Here is a 24153-nt window from a genome sequence, read left to right as displayed (position 1 = left end):
CATTCCCCTGACTCGTTACCGACAAATGTTATGGGATATATTATTCCCCCTGCCTTTAGAAAGAGGCAAGTCAAGTGCTCTTTTATTATGCGAAAAAAGTGAAAATATGTTGAATTTTCTTTTACATTTTCTTTATACTGTTGTACGCATATGACTCACAAGCTGAAGTAGTCTCCTCGTCCAGCGGTTCCAACACAAATATTGTAAAAATTCATAACTTTTGCATCGATTGTCTAATTTTCCTCAAACCTTCACTGATGTGTTCTACTAATATTGTTGCATTCTCTCAATTCTTATGTTTATGAAGGTGAACTTGTCCTTTAATGTGCAACTGTTGTAGCCTTGACTTTGTAGCCTTGTCTCCAGAAGTCAAGGCCTTTATGTTTTCATAAATTGCACACTTTAGTGAAGGACATACGACTCCACTCTACATTAGTTGAACAAAAGATAAATGTTCTATGAAGGTGGTGGTGTTTTTGTTTGTTTTTCATACAAGCATGAAGCTACAAATTCCATGACTGTATACAAGGCCAAATTTCTCCTTTTTTCCTTAATTGCCTATAACTATACAATCACTGATAAACAGCAAAAACATCACATAAAAAATATCATCACTTCATGTCTGGTATCAAACATGTTTCAAAGGGAATATACATGTTTTTTCCCCATGGAAAGCTAGTAATGTTCAAAATAGTTTGTACCTGTATTTTTAAGTTGAGAAAGTCTTGTATTTACTTTGGGGCCCTTTCCAAACAAGCCTGAAAGGCTTTAATTAGTCCCCCACAATGAATATGTTTATACTATGACTTGAAACTGTAATGATTGTTGTTTTTAATGTGGAAATAAATGAAATGAAATGAAATGAAATAATGGTTACATCTTATTATTGCTGTGACATTCATAGCTACATATGATCAGTAGACCTACTTGGTGGGTGCATTGGAGATCGAAGTCACAGTGGCAAGTCAAATGGGGTGTTAAATATCTTTAAAAAACACCACTGTTTGTATAATTGTTTACTTTCTGTCCACCATTCATTCTTTGCAGAACATTCACAATGAACCTACATTGACAAACTCACTTTTAAGTTGCCAATATGCAGTACAGACAACTGATATTTGACAATACACATACAATTGTATTATGCTTAGATCCACTTCTGCTGCATAAAGGAGGAAATCCACTTTATAATTGGCAAATAAGCTCCACACACACACACACACACACACACACACAGAAAATATGAGATGTGTTGATTTCAACATTCGAGCCTACTAGAATTACAACTGCATTTTCTATGAATTTCAATTCAGAAGAACATGGTAACAATTTAATAATCAAGCACTGAAAAAGATATCAATTTTCTTCTTTTCTATCATATATAATATTTCAATAAATAGCATTTGATTTCTTTTCAGATACAACCAGAATCCTAGCACTGAGTGTTGCTTTTCAACCACAAAATGTCTGTGTCAATCTCATTTGTTCATACATGTACAATTGTTTGGCATTTCTGAGCGCTTAAAATGTCTTCTTTGTGCATGCACAGTTTTCTATTTCCCATGTTAATCCTGGAATTCTGAAAACTATCACATATGTTGTCTCATTTTCATTTTCAGCTCCGTCATTCTGAATGCAACAAAATGCTCACTTGTCATTTCATTCTCCTTTCATTTAATTCACTTCCTTTTTTTAACTTTGTTTGTGTCTTTCTATAGATCTCTCTTGCACTGTCTCTATTACACTTCTGGATTTCCTGCGTATACAATACAGTGTCATATGTAATTCTTCCCTCATTCCCTTGTGTCTATGCGTGTGTAAGTGTGCGTGTGTGACATCGTATGTGCAAGTGCAATGTTTAACTGTCATGATGGCCCGCGGCACAAATTTGAATTGAAGCCTAAACGATGCATTTACAAGTATCAATTCACCTGTTGGCACGTTGTTTTCTGCCTCCCCCTCTCCATGCACCGTGACGGCAGCAGTAGGCCCCGACACCGCCGGCCCGCCCGTCCGTCGCAGTCCTCAATGGAAAAAAGGTTATCATATCTGTGCCATGAACTTCACCTCAACCCAATAGTCCTGAGCTATTACCAGTCCTCCTGGAGCACTTGCCCCTGATGAAAGCCATCTTTGCCCGTCGCTAAGCTACACGCCACCCAAGATTCCTCTCTACGTTGCCTTCACCTAAAATATCTATCGACGTGCATACCTCTCTGTTTCAGGATTCCTACCCACCCATTCACCCCTCCCTCCCTCCCTCCCTCTCACCAAGGAATTTGTGCCTTACAAGGAAGGGTTCACAATGTACTGTAGTTGTCTTCCAGTTCCACTACATGTCAATGTATAGAATGTGTAGGCCCTACTTTGTTCTCTTTTATGTGTGTGTGCATGTTTTATTTTTGTTTTTTAATGTGTGAAGCATTTCCTTCACAAAATAGGAGGGCCAATATTAACAATTAGATACTGCCTCTTGCTGCCTCATACTTAAGATGGTTAAAGCGAAATAAAAGACTTTAAGGTCCTGTACCATTGGGAGCAGGGATTTAAAAAATGTTCAAGATATCATTTTTGATGCATATGTTTAGGTCAGTTGTATCACAAAACATTCTACCATATAAAATTTTTTTAGCCTAAAATATAAGGAAATATCACCATTTTTCTTATTAAACCATAACTGTACATGGTTTAGTCTTGAAACATTTTTATTATAACTATTGTTCACATATTGCATATTTAACAATACTTAACATTGATTATACTGGTTAAAATTTTACATTGGTTGTTTCTATCCCTAACTCACATTTTAGAACTATTTTGAAGCACTAATGCTGGGTTTTTGTTTCATCTGCAAATGGTAAATTATGCCTTTAAAACTCTACTTACCAAGTCCAATTTTGTTTTGTATTTAATTGTAATAGTAATATGCATCCAAGTGTAAGATGTTACTTCTGCATACTGGCTTATCTGGTGAACTGTTTGAAGTCTGCCTTTCTTTATGACACAGCAGAAGATTCCTCGCACTTACATAAAATGTATCTGGGAAGATGAATTCTGTATGATTACAAGTCTGTGACTTTGTTTGGGGGAATACCAAAGTATTGCCTGGCAGCTAAATTGAACATTGCTCGCAGTGATGGCAACCTTGAAAATCACGGCATCAAGCACCATAGTGACGCATACCTAGCTGCACTCAAGTTGATATACCTTTCTTTTTTCGTTGTTGTTGTTGTTGTTGTTGATCAGATCCGGGGGGGGGGGGGGGGGGGGGGGTGCGCAGCGGGCACACGCCCCCTCTTTATTTGTTGTTGAAACAAAAGAAATAAAAAGAAAAAAATGAGATGAAACCCGGAAGTAGCACCAGAAATATTGTTTGCGCCCCCCCTTTACGGAATTCCTGGATCCGCCCCTGACAATTGTACGAAACTGTTATCATTTGTCACCCTCTGTAGTAATTTTACAGACAGTGACATACACTGTAGGATAACAATTTCTTACAGCACATTCTTCTTTGCATCAATATCCTCTTTCTATGTGAATTACTCTTGCAAACCATCCTAATGGACCATATAGACTTCCAGGAAGAAGTGGCTGAATTTTTTTTTTTTCAAGCTTTCAGGTATATCAAAAAATAAATAAAAACAAAACAAAATAAAAACCTCTCCACATGTATAAGAAAGACTAGCAACTACAGAACTTAAACTGCAGAGTTATAGAATATGGTTCACTGATGAATTATTTTAAAATGACCACAAACAAAGTCCATTATGTCACTGCAAAAAGATTAGCACATCTGTTAAATTCAAGTGGTCTGGTTGTTTTGTTTGTTTGTTTGTTTGTTTGTTGTTTGTGGTTTTGGGTTTTTTTTTTTTATTGAGTAGCTATTGAATATACAACAATGTAACATCAGGCAGCATCATGCAAAATGACTTTATTATATTGCCGCTATTCCCGTTTTCTTTCTCACAATTCTTTTATTTCAAATGTCATACGTTTTATAAGGTTGTACACAGTATATGTGCTTTTGTAATTGGACTGTCCCTTTCTCCTGCAATACTCACGTTTCTAGACATGCATATAGTTGTACAGGTGTATTAGTTCACATCATATCTGTCTATTCCAAACTTATGGCATTGTGTTTACAAATCTGGTTACATGAATGTTATAAGTATGAAACAGAACAGAACTGTACCTTATTTATGCCATGCGACCTTGCTGAATCAAAGATGAGAATAAAAAACACAAGAAAAGACAATACATGTCTAATTCGCATAACACAAGACATGATATATCAGTTTTTTATGGCTCTAATGTTAAACAAGCAATGCAATGTGCAAACATAATGTTCAGTTTAACAACATTCCATTCATTCCAAGACCACGACACAAAGGGGGGTCAAAGAGGAATGCACTTCGCAGACACAAACGAGCGTCGCTTCCCGAAACATAATGGGCCATTAGGGTGTGACTTTCAACTGCCAGAGATTGAGATCTCCCGAGAAGCATAACAAATCATTTCTCCGTATTAGTTACACTACATGCTCCACCGAATACACCTTACCCATCTAATTTCTGAGGCATTTCTCCTAAAAAGGGATGACAATGGCAGGGGAAAAAGTGGCACAATGCTTGGACCAATGTGAAACATAATGAGGCATTGTTCGCTGACAGTTCACTGCCCCCTAAAACTAATACTTTCTAAAACGGCACCAACACCAATGCATCATAGTAATAGTTTGCTCTTTACTTTTAATACAATGCATTGATACCTCTCAGCAAAGTGAGAAAAAAATAACCTTGTCTATGAAGTACTAAACATGTGAAGACATTTACATAAATCGCATTGCTGTCACATTAAACTTTTAAAAGACCTCTCTTTATGAACAGAGAGTAGAATAATAATAATGAGATTTTATAACATAGAAACTTGATGAAAGGCAGCGTATGCAAGTGTATCGCATGAGCATTTCTTTTCCACAAAAATAAAGTGACTGTACAGGGTCCTATAACATATAGCAAGTCTACTTTTTTGCAAAATTATCAGGATTACCTAACAAGTTCCTGAGTGGTTAAATTCATGATCGTGGAGTACAATAACACCTTGTTAAATGTGCTGTGTACTGCATACCAGTACATGTGCATACGTGTGCGCGTCACATTCATGTCAGAATCAGAGCAATATTTCCATGTGTTGTTAAATTCACGAATAGGTCCCAACTTTCTAAATTTGCAGATTTGATACAAACCCTGCAAAATATATGGCATCTCTAAAACAGTACTTGTACTTGTCAAACTCCTGCTTTCCAAAATGGTTTACATGTAAAGCATAATGGTCTATACAGGCATGCTATTTAAATCTTTTCTCACACAAGGCAATCAAGGTAAGAACTATACATACATAAAACCAGATTTCACTCAATACTGTCTGAAGCCATTCATTAGGTTCTGAAATTTCAAACCACAGTCTTTACACAGGATTACTGTGAATTTCATAAATTTGTTGCAATCTGCATACAAAATTATACACACTTTGGTTTGAGCAGAACTCTCAGTTAGAAAAGCAAGAATCTTTGATACAAGAAGTCTTTTCCATGACACAAGAGAAGGCTTTGCTAGCATTTTGTACAATTCAATTTCACTTTCAAAATTCCAAAGCATGTACACACATTTTTGTTCTGTTCAAAGTTTGGTACATGTATGCTGTGTGCGACTAACTCAGGCTTCACTTATCATCAATACCACTCAAAACATACACCAGTACTCACAGAGTACAATTGTAGGCCTACAGAGTATTGCCATTTGCCCTTGTTACCCTTGAATGACAAACACTGGCATACATACATTGTACTGAATCGACAAAAAAATGAAGAATGCATGAAATCAGACTACACACTCAAAAGAAGCAGTGCCAGTGACATATAAATACTATCTGCAAAGTCATACTAGTTTATATGATGCCCTATATACAGAGTTGTACTGTATGCCAGCAACAACAAATAAAACTTGCAAATCCTACAAGCCATATGGTACGACACTTCAGTTTAAAAAAATTCCATCATATATGATACACACCACAGAATCATGAACAAAACTGCTGACAGCACAGACTATCAAATGTTACCAACCGCTCTAGCTTATATGCCTAATACATACTTGATTATTTCATCCCATAAAGAATTACTATGCCACTTAAACATGCAGGTAAATTTGTAGTACAAACATCATATATGAATGTGAAGAGAATGCTGCAACTCAACACAATAACCACCATGTAAACACACTGCCATATTATGGTCTCTGTGCTCATTACAATGTCACGAAGACAGTTGCACGACAATGCTCATGGGACAACTGTTCCCATTAAATATTTGCACGCTAAGCCAAACATATATATTCTACCCACAAACATACAATGTAATCATTCCCCTAATCCTAATCCTCACATCAACCTAACCTAAAACCCTATCACAGCTCTAACCCTAACCTGAAATTCTTGGGGGGAAAAAAATACGACAGGAGCAAATTGCCACAAGAGCAAATATAAAGTCCATCCATGAAGACATGAGGATAATGTCAGTTTTCACACCTTAATAGTTGATGCACTGATCAAATTTATCACATTCTTATTATCAAATATAATACTGATCTTGATCTTCCTTGATCAGAATATGAAATGTAAAGTGTTCTACGAGTTTGATCCTGTTTTTATTCAAAGCCAAGGCTGGACATTGCCTTTTATCATCCATATTACTTCAATATCCTCTAGAAATGTGCTGCATACAATACGAAATAAAAATCATACTAATTAGATTTAGTTCAAGGAGTAAATCATTGCAGAGTGTATTTCATTTGATACTATGTAAATCAACATCATTGAAATTGTGTATTATGTCCTTTCTGGAAAGTTATGACATTGCTGCCTAGTTGTAGTCACGTTCCACAAACCATACAGACAGAGCAAAAGGTTATAACCATCGTAAGTCGGCACAAACATGACCACATTCAATGACAATGGAAAATATCTTAACAGCTAGCATTCATATCATTTTACTGCCCTTCCTCCCCCCCCCCCCCCCTTCCAATGAATCAGGTATATAAAGTATCTATCTATAAGTGTGCAGTCAGTCAGAGACAAATTCCATCGGGAGAAAGCTGCATGTTGCTCACAACTGACTCATCATGCTCAGCATACAATGGGAGCAGTGGTTAACCAACCAATGGCAAATTCTACGAAAAAGAAAGATGACAGGGGACAAAAGGGGGGGGGGGGGGGAGGGAAGGGATCTTGACGGCCAACACATTTACTTGATTAAACTTTGCCTCAAAGAATTTTCCCAGTGCAAACTATACCTGACCAGTGGCTAGTGTTACATGGGTTGAAGTTCAATCCCCCTGAATGAAGTCAAGAAAATTTAGTGTGCCATCACACAGTATACTTGTACATTCTCCCAGGCGGGGCGCAACGGCGGCAGACAATCCTCTGGAAGTGGTCGGGGAGGAGGAGGAGGAGGAGGAAGAGGGAGAGTAGAGGGAGGGAGTGAGCAGTGGGAACAATGGATGCCCTGCAAAGCCTCTGGAGCCCTGGCATGCTGGGGCTGCTGCCGCCGCCGCCGCCGCCGCCGCTGCTGCTGTGCTACCGAGAAAAGAGAGAGAGAAGAAGGGACAACCGTATAACATTGCTCCTTTCTCTCCCCGTCTGCCCAGCCGGCAATCCGCCCCACAGAGGACAGTGACTCCGTCCAGTCAGCCAGGGGAAGTGTAAGACGTCCCAACGTCTCCTCGTCCTCTGTAGAGCTCCACATGCATGGACAGTACAGATGGCATGGACAGTGTGGATGCATGGCATGAAAGGTGTGGGCCACATGGAAAGAGCGCACTGCATTGACAGTGTTTACCTATATGCAGGGATACATTTACTGCTCACTGAATGCTTTAATACACGGTCAAATCTCTTGAGCATTTTGTGGACACTCGCCCAAATCCTCATCCACACTTGAGAGTAGGTTTCCATCAATATTTTGAACTAGAAGATACAAAATATCCAAGTGATCGTTGCCAAGTATTATGAAAAGAGATTTTGCATGGAAAGGCACGTTCTAGCAAATTACAGTCAATACGGCCTGTACGTACATTGTATGTATCAGAATACTCTTGGTCTTGTAAGTATAACCTATACTTGTACATAACACTGAGTATATCACTGATATATAGTTTGTACTATGGATATCATTACTGAACAATGTCGGGCCCTATTCATTCACAGAATACTTGTAATGTTCAGTGTTTTCTTTTATGCAGCACGTGGCTACAGACTGTTTACTATCTAAGTTCAATTCTATGAAAACTAGTGTTCCACTTGCTGAAATTTCAAATATTTTTCTCTTTTTTTTTTAGTCAATAAGACATCCCTTTTATGTATTTCCAATTATGAACTAGAGTCACTGTTTTTGTGCATTTTACTGTTTTTAAAGAAAATCTGAGTTACCCTAGACCAAAGTTAATTTAAGAATTCAAGAAGATATCAAGATTTGAAAATTTGTGTTATCAAATGAGTCACTGAAAAAAAGTTAATGAAGTTTTTTTATATGAATTTTACAATTCACAATTTCTGAAATTTATTACTTCGTGTGATAAAGTTTATTTTCAAATGAAATACAGATCACAAAATACTTATGCACACTTTCTCTTCAAAACAAATTCCTGTTTTGTTTGTTTTTGTTCTTTTTTGGGAGGAGGTGGGTAGAGATTGGAGAGGGGAAGGACAATCTTTAGAATTAATCAGGTCTTTAATACATATTTTGATCTTCTATCACACCAGGGCTAGGTCTGTGAGAAATTGCTTCACGAGGAGCTCATTTCCAAGCCCCGAAAGAACAACAACTTGAGCTTCCATCCATCCAGACTCATCTGTGCATTATTTATGTTTCATGTAGTCTTGAAGGATAATGTCTGTACTACATCCTCATAGGAAGGGAAAATAGCGGCCGAGGCGTGGAGGATGTCTGCGTGCTGGCCATCTCCACCGCACTTTGCGGCCAGGGATTGAGGCATTCGTGGGAACGCCACAGCTGAAACACAGTATTAGCCTCATTCCTTAAAGATGTGTGCACACATGACAACATTTCATACAGGTACAGCCACATCCAACCAACAAGTCAAATAGAATCTCTTTTTATACACAGATTTACAGATTTTTCATTTACGCACATTTTTTTTAGATCAAATACTATCAGAATAAATGTTTACACACATGTACAACGTATAATAGCAGTTGTGACATACAACCTGTAAATCTGTATAACGTGTAATAATCCAAATTATCACAGCAATCAACAGTGTGGGAAGCTGCATGAATGGTTTGTATCCAGGATATTGTGACATGAGGCTTGTATCACTGGTAACTTCTCCCCCTATGCAAACACACTGTCAGCACTATGGCCCGAATTCACGAAGGTGGTACAAATGAAACCATGGTTTAAACCATGGACAAAAACCATGGAGCGCCAAGTGTCGCATGGAATATTTCGTTACGAAATCAGTCATTTCGTCCACAAAATCATTATTTTGTAACTAAATGAACATTTCGTCCACGAAATGATGATTTCGTTAACGAAACGGTCATTTTGTCGACGCAATGACCAATATCGTAATGAAATATTTCGTGCGACACTTGGCGCTCCATGGTTTTTGTCCATGGTTTAAACCATGGTTTCATTTGTACCACCTTCGTGAATTCGGGCCTATGTGTACTAAGAGAACAGAATCCCTTGCAGTAGGTGGTGGAAGAGTTTCAAAACACATCATTTGTAGGAGCATGATACAATGTATTCATATCATCATCATTACCATATATCACTGTCAATATTTAGACAATCGTCATATCAAAAAGGTCATAATTCCTGTCATCATTGCTGAAGACGGTCCTCTGTTTTTACTCTGGTTAGATTTGTCTTAATATTGTTTTAATGTAATACATATCACTGTTATTGATATCATTATTATTGATACTATTTTGAATAGCAGTCAGCAACAGCTGGAATAATAGAGCAGATTCCTGTATCCCTTCCTCCAGCCCACACCAAAGAAATAAATAAATTTATAAATAAATAAATAAATAAATAAGCAAATAAATACATGAAATAAATAATTACAAAAAGGTAACAACAACAATTTTGTGGTTGATCAAGGATCCCGACCTTGTAATACAAATACATGCTTGTCCTCCTTTTCAGGGGGAAAAGATACAAAGTATACGATCAATTTACAAAGGACATCACTTCATTCATCTAGTGGACTTCCAGGTAGAAATGACCACTCCCACTTCTATTCAGCTGGACAAACTTGTACAGTGATTAGCCTCTCTGTGAGGCAGAAGCAAGCACTGGAGTCCTGCTGGATGAAACCCCTTTACAAAGGGCTGGTTAGGGGGCTGAATGGGCACAAAAAGCAGCTGGTGTGGGGGCCAACATTTTTGCAAGAGGGGGGTAAAACCTCTATTCCCAGAAATGTTGTCATAATCCTCTTACAGCATCTACACACAGTAGCTAGATATACATACTGTAATGACTAGCAAGCCTTGAAAAGATGACCTAAATTCCTTTTTTGAACTGGACATTTGTGGCACATTTATACATCTTTTCCACTTTTCTACAGGTTAAGCTTATAAACCTGCAAGTATATTAAACAAAGTGAAAAGAGAAAGAGTTTCAAAAGTTGGAGATTCCGAGAGAAAGAGATGAAGAAAATATAATTCCACTGCTTCGAAGTCTTGGAGAAAATTTACATTTGGTATTAAAGCTTAATAATTTCATAACTGTCTGCAAAGGGCAGAATGACCTACAACAATTTTTTTTCCTTCTCTCTGGAAATCAACTTGACCCCCAGCAGGACCTTATTTGGAAAGCTAGAGTAGGTCTTCAGGTGGGGGGGGGGGGGGGATGGTGGTCAAGGCCGAAGAAAAAGTATTATCATATCACATATATTGTTAAGCATTTCGTACACAATACATACATGTCTGTAAATAGTATGTAAAGATCCTTGTGCAAAGCAGTTATAAAGTGAGGGAACATGCTTCACAGAAGCCACATCAAGCCACCTTACAATAGCATTTCTCTGGCCTATATATACATTGTATGATTACAGTGTACACTGTATGTACACTAAAGTTGAATGTGCATTACTGTACAGGTAGGGCCTACACTGTATAAACTGCAGCCCAGAATATATCTGTACAACATGAGTTTTCCAGTACGAAGTGCCAACAAGTATGGACGGGGATGAAAGATGAAGAAACAATGGGGGGAAATGATAACCAGCTGAAAAATAAATGCCAGAATCAAACGGTATCCGCATGTCGGCCCCAGCCAGGATAGTACACAGACCTTACAACACAACCACAAGGTCAGGTTCACTCGATGAGGCCTCCTAGCGGTATGCAACCCAAACGAAACCACTGCATACAGTACATACTGTACTGTCTCCTTACACACTCACGGCTCACCCAGAGAAAGTCCCCCGAGCTTAATAGTACTGTCGCGGCCGACAGCTCCCTCTACATGTACACAGATCTGCCAAGAATAAGAGGTCGCCCCAATGGAAAGATCTGCTAAACTGTGTGTGAAGCACTTCTCAACATTATACAACCCTCCCTAAAAAATAGTAATAATAATAATGATAACAATAATGATAAATAAATATTTCTTAAAAATCAGGGATTGCCAACACCTTGAAAACATAGACTGGAAAGCTCAATACGTAGTGAAAAGCATTTTGCAGTTTTTAATTGCATGATCTACAATTTTTTAGTGCACAGTAGCTTGTGGACACAACATGCCTTCTACAGATTAAATCCTTTGATAAGGCAATCATGGGAGAGATTATATATGGCAGCTATTAGATTAAGATCTGGGCCTTATCATGCCTAAATATAGCTTTGTTATGATACAACACAGAAAATGTCTGAATCCAACTCTGAATAATACATTTGGGTGTTATCCCACAAACTCTTCGAGTTCACAGACTGCCAACATTGTAAATTGCTCAAAACTACACTGTGGTGCATACCTATTAAAAACTCGCACTTTAATAATAAATTACAAACTGCCAGTAAAGCAAATACACAGTACAAACAGACATTGTAAACATAGAGGATTAAAAGGAAGAGACAAATCATTATTTCCCCAAGAAAACATACCCTGTCAAATTTGCCACTGAAAAATTCGGTTCCTACCATATTCTATTCCTGTTTTTAATGTTTTTAATCTTTCAATGATGTTATGTCTGCTCTGTAGTGATGACGAAAGAAGACTGGATTTTACCATAATTTTTGCTTTCATTTTTTTTTTTTTTGGGGGGGGGAGGGGAACAGGAGGCTTCAAAACATTAAAACAAAAAAAACACCACAAGGGATTTTCACAAGAAGTTGTGTAATAACAGACTTTGTGAAGAGTCTTCACTCCTGACACGATGCAACTTTGATCTGTAGACAAATAATTAAGTTTGCTCTTCGCCAAATATCGAGCATGCATGTTTACATTCTGGGTTCCCACTGATCACAGTGATATAGCAGAGAGATAGTAAAGTTCAGTTGGACGGTCAGTTGACACATCCTCTGCTACATGTTTACATGAATATCACCCATTACAGCACAAAATTTCAAGCCAAAAAAAAATTGTTTTATTCATCATATACTTTAATGTAATGCACATGTAATACCTACTAGATCGAAAACGTTAAGTAACATTTAATATCATGCGAAATCAACTATGAAAAAAAAAAGTGAATGTATGCACACACAGTGTACTAAATTGCACAATTGTAAACTGTAAGAATTATTCATTTCTCTTTTTAAGATTAAATGTGTACACTGTAAACTAGTTCAAAAACATATCATTCATGATGATATCATCCAAAGATATGAAATGCACTAAGAATTCATCGAACAATTGAGTTCCATAGTCCACATCGGCACTCCTTCCACTCAGTTGTTCGATTTGGTTTGAATGGTACGTTGTACCATCACACAATCAGCTATGAATAAAATGTATCTAGATTTGAAAAGAAATAAAGCAAATCTAAGGAATTGCATCATCCCACCTGAAACAGCATACGGCTTCATCGTCTCACACACACATGTGCAACTGTAGGGCAACAATAATCAAATCGTATGAAGTATTGCAGTATGAGATCTTGTGCATGATTTGATGACAACAGCAAAGATTGTAGACAACTAACGTGAGACAGGAACTGTTTGATTACACAACTTTGGACTGATTGTACAGCATTTCCAATAATTCACTTCACGAACATAGAAGTTTATGTACTACGACATACAATGTACAGCTGTAGCAGGAAAGGTAAATGAAGCAATTGTATGTTACTGTCAAAACTGCCATACTATGGATTAACCCCCTTTGAATCTAATTTCAAACAAATCACTTCATGGTACTTTATATACACAGACAAAAGCAATTGTAATAAATACAAATAGCTGATGACAGTCACATCATTCAACATACCAATTATATCTCCAGTTTCAAAGAAAAAGTCATGGTAATCGCCATCGGCCACACCTGAACAAGAAAGAATGAATTCTGCTGCAAAATCTCAGTGCCTTGGCACACACTGCCAACAAGTAGAAAAAGAAGAAACAGCTAAAATAAATATCAAACAGCATCAGACAACGGTGCATTCTTCTTTTTTTAATTTCATAAACCATGGTGGTACTCGAAAGACAACAAAGGCAGTAGAATGCAACTAAAAATGCCTGATGTGCATCTATCATCAAAAGGAACAAAGCGGAGGGGAGGGGGGGCATGGGATAAGGGGATTGAAGCTTGGGCAAGCTCATCGGTACATTGTCAATGCATTGCTGGATGAGAATGAGTGGAACCCGAAGCAGCACCTCTCCCTTTGAAAATGAAAGTAGTTTCCACATGCCAGGCATTTTGTGGTCAAGACAATATCTCCCCACCCCCCCCCCCACCCCCAAGAAGTTAGGCGCTGCTTTTGGCCGCTTGTCTGCACATATGGTAGATGCAGGCATGATGCATGCGGTGAATAAAGGGGTTAATCGAACAAAGGGCCGAGTTTCTCGTCACTCTTGATATTACATAAAAACTCACCAAGAAGACGACAGCGTACTGTGCATACATGTGCGATGCGGTGATGCTGACCCTCTCCCACATTAATAACCCTTGCTATGAGCCTCTGTGTGTGTTTTGCGGGAAACCACACTGGCTGACTAACGAAGGTGTTGCCGTATCGACCCAGTAATATCCAGTCACACACCATGTCAAGATGGGCAGACACGACACAGCCTGCACCATCTATGCAAGTTTTGTCTGTTGTTCTTCACTCAACCGACTACGAATAATCCTTGCTGACAAACAAAGCACAATATGATGTAGTTTAAAGTCCAAAACAAAGCATATATGCCAGCATTAAGGAATTTCATTACACAAATATAAGATGATAAGGGACAAGAATATCATTTTATAAGTAGGCCTATATGTACAAATGCAATCAATGAAGAAAGACTTATTGCCCTCTAAAAAGTTTCATCACCACGAGATTCAAATTTGTGTAATAAAGCTTGCCACTTTGAACCCTCTCACTAGGTTTTGTGTTGAAACACAACAGGAGAAACCACCTAGTGTTGAAACACAACAGGAGAAACCGTGTCCAGCAATAAAATGTTAGCTGATGAAAGGGGGTCTCAAAAAAATTTTCATAAATGTGTGAACTGAAGAGGAGAAACAATTGATACACACTACCATCTCCTTCTCCCCCCCCCCCCCTTTGAATAGAACAACCCTTTTACAGTGTAGTTGAAAGCCCACTCAAACATCCGTCATTGCATAAGCTCTGAATAAAACTGCTGAAAATTATTGTAGTACACGAAGCATCGTACACATACTAAGTACTCCGATGTACACAACCAGCAGTGATATGCAGTTAAGCTTGATACATAATCCTTTCACAGTATTTTAATCACACATTCCAGCAGTGCTGGTGCAATAGCACCGTTTACACAACATTCAAATCGAGAAATGCACTCCTACAAAGAAATCAGCACCCTACAAAGAAGTTTAACAAAGCAAAACAATGCAGAAGTATACATGTAGCATCTTTTTGACAAACTTGGACAAGAATACAGAGTGCTGATAATTGGACAGCCTGTCAAAAGTCAAACACTGTATCTTCACACAACATTTGCTTGGCCACATACAATGTATATTGCAGCCTTGCTCACTCCTCTGATGCATTTACATGTACAGTATAAGCCACTTGAGAATTGTGAGCACAAACTGTCAATACAGTACATTTGTTTTGTGTGTGTGTGTGTGTGTGTGTGTGTGTGTGTGTGTGTGTGTCAGTGACTTATCTCCTCAAGACTATTCATTACATTTCATGGATTTTTTTGGAAATGATATCCCTGAAGGAAGAAGATTTTTTTTTTCTTTTTTACATTATAACAGTATTCGAAAGAAGGAAATCACTTTTTGGTCATTGTGCAATGCTCCACACTCACTCATTACACAAAATATGTGACAGTTATGCAAACATGATCACTTTTTTTAGGTCCTTACAAATACCATGTTTAATGACACCTGGCACTTCTTCTGTCAGATAATCTGAATTTGTTGCACTGATGAGTCATTTTCACGGAAAAGCCATTCCTTTTCATCAAACTACATGTAGGTATCTCTGACTGACCTACAGTCATGTAACAGTTAATATAAATTGAAAATGCAGTGTGTTAGTTTCTGCGATGAGACTCAATACTGAAAGTATAATATAGCTATATGTTACAATGTCTGCTTTGTTTCATACTTCTTTCACTGAGGATTGTACGGTGACCTATCCCTCCATAAGCCCTGTCTGATTATTCCATCATTACTATGGCTGTAAGGATGGTCCCACATATTCATATCTGTGCTGGTAACACCTGGTAGGAGCATATGGGTGGGTTCATTTAAATTTTGGGACAGCTGTGGACAGGCAGGACCAACCAATCACACTTGATTACCTGCTCTGCTAGAAAAAAATATTTTGTTTATTTTTTTCTCTCTGAAACTGAGAGGGCTAATGAGATCTAGTCACTTCATTTGCACAATACAGACAGAGGCTCGAACAAAATAACATTCCTTACAAAATGCAAATAGTCTGTCCTGAGGTATCTAGTAGTTGCTGGGCAGTAGCTCCTCATTGGTCTCATCACCAATATGTGTTTGCTGTACAAGGATTTAGCTTGTTGCAACTCAACAGCAGACCAGGTTCTTAAGATACAGTAAAGCACTTTAATACTATGTAATCCCCTGCCTGCTGTAAAAACTGAGGCATTAAGATACTGTATCTGTCTACGACAGCAGTTTCAAGAATACACCGAAACTCATGTTGCAACATCCACCCACCCCCTCTTCACGTACATGTAACAACAGTCTTAAATAGTGTGTCAATTGCCATTGTAATGACTCGATAAAATATCACCTTAAATGGATATATGTTCAAATAAAGAAGATCTCTGCAGCCTGTGACTGTGAAATGCCACGACTTTGAAAATGAAAGTGATGGCAAGTCGGGACAGCCTTGTGGCAGCAAGCGCTCTTGACAATGATTCAACATGGAATAATCATACCGCAGGATGCGCTGCTTCTATACAACTACACCGTATCAGCCTTGGCCCTGTTCCACAAAACTAGGAAAGAAAGAGAGAGAACGTGAGAAGGAGGAGGAGGCGGCAGAGGATGCACAGAAAGAACCTTGTCATGCAACAGCTGAGTGACAGTCCCCCGTCCCAAGTTGCACATTCATTCATTCCTACTTGGCCGGCACTCCGTGCCTGACTCAGACGAAGATGATGTGACAAAAATTAGGAACTAGTCGCAGTTGGTACATACCTCGTCACCAAATACGGCCGAGCCATTGTAGCACCCAGGTATTCCAAATCAAATTCGCATTACACAGCCATTAAATACAATTAAAGCTAGGCAGGAGGAGGAGACAGGACAGACCATATATACGCTAAGAAGACTCGATATTGAAAGTTATTTTAAGAAACGCAACACAGACACGAATCACGTTAATGCCCTTTAATAGCACAGCGATATCAATATCAGGAACATTTCTGTCTGACACGTCTGTTTTTATTCAAGTCACAAGGTTTTGGATTTGTTTCATTTTGTCCCCAAATAACGTTGTGCCATGCTTTATTTTCTTAAAATTTCGCATCATTAAACATTATATAAAAGAAGTAATGGCAGCATTAAATCAAAAGGATAAAAAAAAAAAGAGAGAAACACCACAACATAGAGAAATATTTTTGGGAACAAACTATTAAGTGTTACCACAAACATATTCTTACAGAATGGCATCCATTTCAAAAAATCTACAAAAATAAGTAATAAAAAATCCACATACTCTTTCATATCATGACATTATGCAACACACTGTATAACTTGCAAGGTGCATAATACAATGTATACCATTGTATTTCATGTCCTTACCACAAAAGCAAGAAATAGCCAAGCATTCTCTTGGACAGTGACCTATGTGTACACATCATAAATTATGCATTGTTCCAAATAAGAGCTTGTGATTAAAAAAGAAGATCTACATGGTACATGTATATGAATATACACCAGTAAAGTTCTTCTTGATAAAAGCAGAGACAAAATATTATGATATCGGCAAAAAGTGAAATGAAAAATCAGTTTGATATTTAATCAAAATGTCAGGCGTCTGTTGATGTCAGGTATCTGTTATTCCTTGCTAAAATCATCTTGTTTCTGGAAAACTTATCTCATCTACAAAGAATATTGTTCTTTGCTGAGAGGAAATATGTCTGGTATGTGTTTTGAACCAATTCTCACACCACAGATTTCACATTCAGCACAGATCTACAATATACACTGTAACTATGATACAGCCCTGCCCCACTCTCAGACCACAACTCCATGGCAAACATTTGTCCGCATACTTTATAAGAAACATATAAAAGGACAGGTAGCACTGTTGACTATTCCATCATATGTCATCACATTTCCACATCTTCGGTTCAAGGGGAAAAAATGCATTGAGTATCTTAACACCTGTGAACGACATGGAATGCTGGTCATTAATTTCTAATTTGGGAACATTCCGCTAAACTGAAAGGCAGATATACGCATATTCCCAACTGTATTTGAAAAAGTCTGTGGGCCATATGAATCACTCTATCAATGAATGTCAAGAAAGTCGTAAGCCTAGGCCTACAAAATGTGCATGAAACCATAAACCACAACATGAAACACTTTACCTGCAACCCCGTGTCTGAACTTCACACCCCTTTGTGACTTTGATACACATATCTGCTTTCCCATGTTAAAGATCTGAAACCATTGCTGGTATTCATAACCACATCAGGATAAAGATAATAATCATCAATTTACATCATTAGTACTCCTGTAATATCAAACAGCACTAGACCATTAATCAGCACTAGAGGACTATCACTACAATGTACGAACATTGTTATCATTACTTTGGTATTGGTCATGCTACAGCTGCACAGTAAGTGCTAAAGTAAATCTACAAAGAACTGGCTTACCTTCTTCAGTTCTTTAAGATATTCTTAATAATAAAAGTGGTGTGACCTAATCTTATCCAAAATATATGTATAGCCATATAATATTCACTTGCAATCTGTGCTTCACTTGACACTGTTACATTACATTACAAAGAAGCACTCTTCATCATACATACATTGTATATTATACCATATCTTCAAGAGTTCCTACTGTATGTCCTTATCAACAAAGATCAGATATTAAATAGTATATTGCACACTAACCAGTATTCTTCCCCATTAAAGTCAAATTCTTGATTTCAGTATGCTTGCTTGATAATCTTTTCAATTACTTTATTTGTTGAGTAAAAGGACAATGCAACTAGTAGGCCTACAATGTAAATGCACCTAAAATGCATCCTGTTACATCATAAATTAGTGGTTTAGCACAAAAATCAGTCCCCTTGATTCGGTAGATAAAATGGCTTTCATAACCAAAAAAAAAAAAAAAAAAAAAGCTATGTTTGTATGGCATAGTCCTCAAGTAATATTTTAGTAATTTCTATAAAACGAAACAATAAAAAAAGAAACAAAAAATCCATGTACAACTGTACCTCATGCTGAAATGTAAAGCAGCTACAATTTGTATTACGTACAAATAACTTATGTTGATTACAAAGAAAACAACAACAATCTGCCTCAACAAAAACAAAACTACAGTAAACTGTGCTTTTACATAATGTACCTCCTACAGACCAAGTAGTCTGTGTACATAGAGCCTGAGTACCACATGATTTAAAGTTAATCAACAGATAGAAACAAATACAAAATTACACAAAGCATTACATTGTGCAACTGCCAAGAAGTCAATCAGCCATAACAGAATTGTTCCAGTAAAATAGATAGAGAAAGAAAATGTACATTGTAAATGAATAGATCAAACCTGAAATGTGCATCTTGGCATTGTATAGGTGCAAATGCATGTGACTGTACACATCTTGCTGTTCTTCTGTATCTATCTGACTACTGCAAATTAATTTGTGACAGTACTGAGTTTGTCCCTACTTTCCAGGTACCTTTTTGATTCCTCTCCAATTCTTATCTTCCTTTCATTTTTTCTTTCAGTATTTTCTCTTCTTCCTATTTTCATTCATTTTCTTTTGCCTTACATCTTTTCCAAATGCATACCTAAAAAGCAACTGGTCGGTCTATTGCAAAATGTCATAAATGATATCATAAATGTCCTAAAGTAGATCATAAATGTCATGAAAGAGTAATGATTGTGGATTTATGATTCTCCAAGATTCTCTAGCTGCAAAACTTGTCAAAACCTAAAACAGATGACAAAAATATCATGAACACTGCTTGAAGCTATGAGTAAAACTAGAAGGCACATTTAGTAGCATCCACTAAATCAGTTGAATCTTCTAAGTATTCAAATGGTATAGTAAAAGATATTATCATACATAAAGGCAATAAGAAAAAAAAAAACAATAAATTCCACATGTACTATTGTAATACCAAAAAGCTAAATACCAGCTGTTAAAAAGAAAAGATGAAGTCAGTGTTTACATTGTAGTGGTCAAAGAAACCAGGACAATCTGGTACCGTACATACAAGAGATAAAAGCTTGAGTGGCTTCCCATCCAAAAGATGATAAATAATGAATGCTATTGTCTCATCACAATATATGAGTTAGTCTTTCCTTCACAATGACTTTTGGTTGTAGCATAATATAAACACTACACACCATATTCTACAATATCAATGATAAATATATGGGAGTTATGCAATGCATGTTACATATTCTTTTCAACACCAATTCAAATACAACAAACCAGACTTAAAGGGATTTTGTGGAGAGACATTATATCTACATGGATGCATATTTCCCTTTATGACAAGAACAAATGCTTATAAACCATAACAGCATTTTTTTTCAATGCAAGTAGTTCACTCATATACCATATCACCCCTCTACTCAACCAGACATGAACACAATTGTATTCAGTCTTTAGTTTGAAAATCCAAGAAGTCAAGTTTATTCAAGCCCATTTTACCACAAATTATGCACACACAATATCAAAGAGAAACTTTATATACCAGTCTCCCACACTCAAACAAACCAGAGGAATTTTAGCAGTGAATATGTCAGTATACTTGAAGGATAAATACAATGCCTTGTGCCAGTTACTATAATCAATTTTGTTTAGCATGAAAATATAACCATTTGACATCAGGTTTAGTTTTTGTAGGATATACTGTACTGACATTACACTGAATTAAAGATGATACCAGAAATTTATTGCAAACAGATCTACTGTATCAGTGTATATTAGCTACTGTTTACTGTTTGCCAGCAATTTGCTAGACTACAATGTGAAGCACTCATTCATATGGCAATAATGATCAGCAATGAATGGTACTGTATACTGTATCTGTGTCATTTTAGGATCTTGCATCTACACACAATTACAGAATCAGCATGGATTCCTAATCTATCTTACACCATAGTCATACAACACACACCTTTGTCAGTGTGCCAAATCCATCACACCATTACGTCTCCACAGTCTATGGCAGTGGCAGAGCAATAAAACACGATAGTGTATGTGAGCAGCAGTGAGGAACCCCTACGAGTTGTGCAACGCAATGGACTGGCGTGTAGTACTACACTGCACCAATGCAACGCCAACGATCACAACTCCCCCACCAAACAAACGACTCGTTATCCAAACGTGGCGCCACAAACAGGGAATAAAATCATTAACATTGACTTACCTGTTTCAATCGAGGCAGTCTGCATGCATATACGACAATGTCTGAAATCCAAATTAATGTCAATCCTGAGAGAAACGGGAGTTACAGGCGTAATCGCGTATCACACTGTATACAACACATCCGAATTCCTATGTTTACGTCCTGCAACGTGAGCAATTGAGAAGCGGAGAGAGACAATTTCAACGTGAACCGTGCACAATACTATCCAAAGAGTTTGGTATGTAGTTTATCGTGCGACTTCACGAAGTGCTCGCACGCGATCCTCCTGTCGCTTAGATTCCCCCTAAAAGTCCGAAGAATGTTCACGAATCACCTTGAATCCTTAGAAGTCCAGGAGATGTGGACTCCCAATGAAGAAAGTACAGAATTCCACGTAAATCGCACATTGAAAGTTAACGTTGAACGCTATGCCTGCATTGACTATTCTAGGTCAGTCTAGTTTTAAACATGCTCTTAGCACGGAGCAAAACATCCGCATCACGCACGTTGTCCGCGAATAATGTACCTGCGACGATAGTAAAGTAACATTGGAAAAACTGCATGAAAATGTGACAACAAACAAAGAAGCCGATTCAATTTATCAGACAAACACGTTTCTGTACGATATGAGTTTCTTACGTCCTTAAAAAAGTAAATCTATATATTTTTCAGGACTCAGCGTAACGTTTTAGGCCAGCGACAGCGTGTGATCGGGTCGAGACGAGAGGGGTACATGCAATACAATGCAGCAGACAGCATGTGGCTGCTTTACGCGATCATGCATCATGGAAATGTTATATGGATTCAATTAATAGACTAACTTTATGTCGCAATTTGTGGTATAATGAAAGGGCAGAGGAAGGAATTATAAATGTTTGGGAAATGAAAAAAGTCAAGGCTCAAAACAAAAGATGAAGTTAACATCGGCGGTGACTCCATTTTATTTATCAAACGAGCTATTATATTTCGGTTACGAGCTGGTATGGCTTCCTGCGCAGTAGCTTTGCGTTCACAGATTTTGACGTGGTATATATATAAGTTCGTCGCAGTTGACGATAACTTTGTTATTCATCTGAATACAGAGGGACTCTGCTACAACCCTGCTTATTTCATCACAAATCTGGAGAGTTTATAATCTCAATTGTTTATTCAGCTATTTTTGTAGGCCTACGTCTTTATAGTAGTACACCTGTACTAGTACTAGTACTAGTACTAATATCCTCAGGTCGATAGGTTGTATAATTATTGTACGTAAGGCATACGACTTATATTCCAACATAATTTCTCATTAATACCAAGTATTTTCTAGCCCTGACATTATTAACCTCTTGAGGACTTGTCCATTACATCATCTATCCATTTTTCTGTTGATGGAAGATGACGTGATTGTTTATTCTTGTCATATTATCGCTGTCATTTTAGTCAAGAGTGGGGTTCTTTCTCTATTTCCATTGCTTGTCCCTTTCCTCTTGATACCTCTGACATATTCTCTAGTTTCCTGCGCTGTATTCCAGCGCGCAACCGACGCTGTTATGGAGATTGCCGACCCCTTGTATAAGCCTAATTCCTCAGTGCTGCGTCTGCGCGTTTACACACAAAGAGCAAAAAACCGCAGCAAAACAAGACAGACTTACAAACAACAAAGCAAAACAAAACAAAACAAAAATTTTGTTCTCTCTCTCTCTCTCTGTGTCTTTGGTCTTGGTCACTACGTTCAAATGGCAGATTCATATCACGCAAACAGCACTTACTGCTCGTAAGTTTGACACCCACAGACCTATATGTCAACATTGCGAACCAGATTTTACTGTTCTCATAAGCATTTAAACAAACCTTCACTTATCGTGGATGCCACACAATGATCAAGTTGGCTTTGAGTAAAATAAAAACAAACAGACAGTTTCAGCAAAATCGAATCTAAAGGAAAGTCACTAAAGCATTACAACAATTGTCGCGAAGCAGTGATATAATTATTGTAACAGTAAATGATAGCAAGCACACGTGTACTTGTATACAATTTGTTTAGGATATAAGCGAGAAATGGGGAAAAAGGGGAGAAATCGTGTGGTGGTTGTTGAGGGATCTATATATAATACAGCGACCGTACGAAGCAGGACGAGATGTCAAATACAATTTCAGAATTGCTTTGTGATGTCATAATAATTGTTTTGTAACATTTAACAAAGTAAGCAGCGCGCGATGTCACAAGTGCTTTGTGATCTCACAATAATCGTTTTGTAACATGTCACAAAGTAGGCAACGCGCAATGTCACAAGTGCTTTGTGATGTCACAATAATTGTTTTGTAACATTTCACAAAGTACTAGTAAGCAGCTCGCGATGTCACAAGTGATTTGTGATGTCACAATAATTGTTTCATAACATTTCACAAGTAAGCAGCGCGCGATGTCACACGTGCTTTGTGATGTCACAATAATCGTTTTGTAACATGTCACAAAGTAGGCAACGCGCGATGTCACAAGTGCTTTGTGATGTCACAATAATTGTTTTGTAACATTTCACAAAGTAAGCAGCTCGCGATGTCACAAGTGCTTTATGATGTCACAATAATTGTTTTATAACATTTCACAAAGTAAGCAGCGCGCGATGTCACACGTGCTTTGTGATGTCACAATAATTATTGTGTAACATTTCACAAAGTAAGCAGCGCGCGATGTCACAAGTAGGGCCTACTTTGTGATGTCACAATTGCTTTGTGATGTCAAAAATGCCTTGCAATGTCACAATTGTTTGTGACATCATTTCACAAATATCATAGTATCATGGAGTGTCAAGCATGCCAACATTCTGAAATAGTCGAAAATACAAATTAACACCTGCAGCTCTT

At 37.6% G+C, this 24153-nt stretch overlaps 1 long non-coding RNA gene across 1 annotated transcript in view; it reads right to left on the bottom strand.

The window, feature by feature from the left end:
* The window catches only part of LOC139745337 (uncharacterized), a 100934-nt gene extending 79174 nt beyond the window's left edge, over positions 1 to 21760 (bottom strand). Inside the window, exon 1 of the long non-coding RNA XR_011711884.1 lies at positions 21328 to 21760. This is a non-coding gene — a long non-coding RNA (uncharacterized lncRNA). The remainder of the gene's footprint in view (positions 1 to 21327) is intronic.
* Between the last annotated feature and the right edge of the window lie 2393 nt (positions 21761 to 24153).

Source organism: Diadema antillarum, unplaced genomic scaffold (genome assembly GCF_040938485.1).
Source record: "Diadema antillarum isolate AM-2024a unplaced genomic scaffold, OU_Dant_1.0 seq00001253_RagTag, whole genome shotgun sequence".
Taxonomy (NCBI): Eukaryota; Metazoa; Echinodermata; class Echinoidea; order Diadematoida; family Diadematidae; genus Diadema; species Diadema antillarum.
This window is presented reverse-complemented; position numbering and strand designations above follow the sequence as displayed.